The following is a 3,186-nucleotide window of genomic DNA, read 5'->3' as shown; positions in this document are numbered from 1 at the left end:
TTAAATTTCAGATAATACATATTGGAGAGTATTAGGATCATTTTTCATTTAGTATTCTTTCTCTCTCCTTTAGCTATAGATTTATGCAATTAAGTCCAATAAGACCTCTCCTTCTGAAATTTTCTTTCTCCCCCTCAATTGATCATTCCATTTAAGAGTTTAGAATCCTAAGATAATGTTCAATAAAATTGTCAATCTCAAAAATATATTTTCTATAAGTTTCAGCTTATTTTCATAAGACTCAAGGTTTGAGATAAGACAACCTTTATAGAACTCATCTCAAGGTAATTTAAAGCATGTCTTGCAATATAAGGAGGTTCATCAAAATCAATCCATAAAATTCAAGGTATGCATCAAATTAAAGTTTCTTTAGGATAAGATACTGAATATCTAAAGCTCCCCCTCAAAAGATGCATTCTTCTTTAATCATTCTTTTCTTTGGTTGAATTTCAGAATTTAATAATAAACGTGAATAAAACTGAAATTCTATGTTATCAAGAATGTAGAGTGATCTAGAATTATTCAAAATTTATAGTATTCACTCTATATATATATATTCTGATGGTAGTTTCTAAGAATGTAGGAGAGAAAAAAAAACATATAGATGATCATTGAGGTATGTGTATTTATAGAACTCAATTTCTTAATCACAGTTTTTCAGCAATGTATACATGAAGCTCAATAAATTTTTTAAATATTAAAATAAAGTCATATATTTAAAAATATTTACTTGCAATCAAGATCATCGTAAGACACATCATTTGAATCAAAATTAGTATACTTTGAAGGTAAGAAATGATATGTTTCGGATGCGTATCGGAGCAATCAAAATAAATTCTGTTTTTCTTACATTAACATTTTATTTAGTAATCATATGGAGTTTAAACTTTTATACAAAATCGGATTCTGAATTACATAGGATTTTCAATAGAAGCTTTCTAAGTCATAATATGAGATATGTATCTTTCACAATGTAGCTCATCTTAAATTGTTACGATTGAAAAATACATATTTCAATAACATTAAAGCACTTTCAGAATCTTTGTGTTTAATTTTGAGTTTCGATACAAAATAAAGGATATTTTAACAAGTATTAGGACATTATGTATCAAAGTTAGGCAAGTAGAAAGATAGATCAATATCAATTTATTTTCCCTAAATAGAGATGTTCTTCTCTTCTCCTTTCTACAATTTTATTTAGCTTTCAGATTTTAACAATGATTGTGAATGATAAATCTGAAATTTCTTTTCAATAAAACTAAACAAAAGATGTTATGTAGCAATTCAAACATTCAATCAAATTGTCCAAGTATGAAACATTACAAAATATTGAGAATCCATAAATCAAGACATCATACCATATGCAAAATATACCATGTGTTAAGTCATGCATTAAAATACTAAGAACAAGAATGTCAAGGATCAAAATCAATTCTTTTCAAATAAACTCCCCCTATTTAAATATAATCTTGCAATGATTTCATCCTTAAAGTGTGTTTTCAAGTGATTAAAAATTTGACTTAATTCTACTTTCATTTACTTTGTTTTTTATTTATAACTTTCTTATGCTCTATACTCTATTTGCTCCCTATCCGGTGGAGTTGGGAAGGGGCACGAGGTACTACCACTAGCCTTCCTCTTGTGCCGTCCCTAATATGCCCTACACCGAATAGTTGGGTCAAATAGTGCCGGGTACTACCACTAGCCTCCCCATTGGCACCATCCCTATGATGAGCAATATAGAAAGGTTAAAATGTTTACTTCAAAAACTCCCTGTTTAAGTGTAATTAATTATGGATTTTATTCCTTCCAAAAGAATGCTCACACAAGTCTCACAAATGTGTCGAATATATTAAGTTTGTTTTGCTTTTCCTTAAGGTTGAAGTGTTTGCCTCTACTTGGATTTTACTTCTCTTGAATAATATCCATTTTCTTTTCTTTATCTCTCTCTCTTTTTGTTATTCTCAAGTAATCTACATGAAAGAGCAGAATAAAGAAATAATGAAATGTATCGTATAGAGGTATATCATGCAAACACTATTTTCATTATGCCCAAGAATTCGTAGCTTCTCACAAGTCATTCTAAATCAGAGTTTTAATCATATACTTGTGTATTTCATGGTTATGATACAGCCATAGAAATATTTTAGATTGAGCAAACCATGAAACAATTTCTAAAAGTATAAGTCAGTCAATACACATATAGACATGATATCAAAAATTAATAATTAAAGAATTTAATCATGCCATAATAGGATTTAAGTTATTGACTTTGCTCAATTAATTTGTGAGAAAGGTATCTAAAATTACCTATTCATTATATGTTCTTCAAGCCAAATTAGATTTCTTATGTGTGAACTTTTGGCTGAAGAAGATCCTCTCTCTTGTTTGCATGTGAATGTTTAGTGTATCTTACATGAAGATATCCTTCAAGTTGAAATTTCTCATTTTTCTTTCTTGAAGGAAGGTCATTAGTTTCTTTAAGATACAAAGCATTCATCCAATATATATATATTTTTTAATTAGATGACTCAATATGAGATATGACAATAGTTGCATGTTGAGTCACTTTATTCAAGAGATTGCCTAAATATAAGCAAGCACATATCACTTGAACTAAAGAGATAGATTCATTAACCAAGATAGTTCAAGGACAAGCATGTGAGGCAATAGACAGATTTATCAAGGTCAAATCAATTTAGTTTAGATTCTATTTGCTTAAGATAATTATCAATAAGATGTGTTAACTAAGTTTTAATCAACTTATCTTAAACGTTTGTTTCTATCAAAATTCAGATTATGACGTATTTGTTATCAATAAAATATGATTAATTAAAGTTAGATTGAAGTCTTGCACAAGGTCACATAATGAGCATACAATCTGGTCTACTAGCTGTATGATAAAATAATTATTCTATCATGCTTCAATACAGCTTTAAACAATAGATCTACTTTGCTCATCCTTTACAATTTCTACAAGATGGGGTCATAGATATACCTTCTTCACGCCAATCTTCTATAAGAGTTTTCTTATGGACTAACGTTGGTCAATGAAGATCCCCTTTCTTGTTTGTCTTAATTTGGAGTTTGAGAGAAGATGTTAATTCATTCATCATATTTCAAACTCACTTTGCAATATAACTCTTCATTAGTAGAACCAAAAATGATGTCATCAATGTGTGCTAT

This window comes from Phoenix dactylifera, unplaced genomic scaffold (genome assembly GCF_009389715.1).
Source record: "Phoenix dactylifera cultivar Barhee BC4 unplaced genomic scaffold, palm_55x_up_171113_PBpolish2nd_filt_p 000324F, whole genome shotgun sequence".
Lineage (NCBI taxonomy): Eukaryota > Viridiplantae > Streptophyta > Magnoliopsida > Arecales > Arecaceae > Phoenix > Phoenix dactylifera.
Note: the sequence above shows the minus strand (reverse complement) of the source record.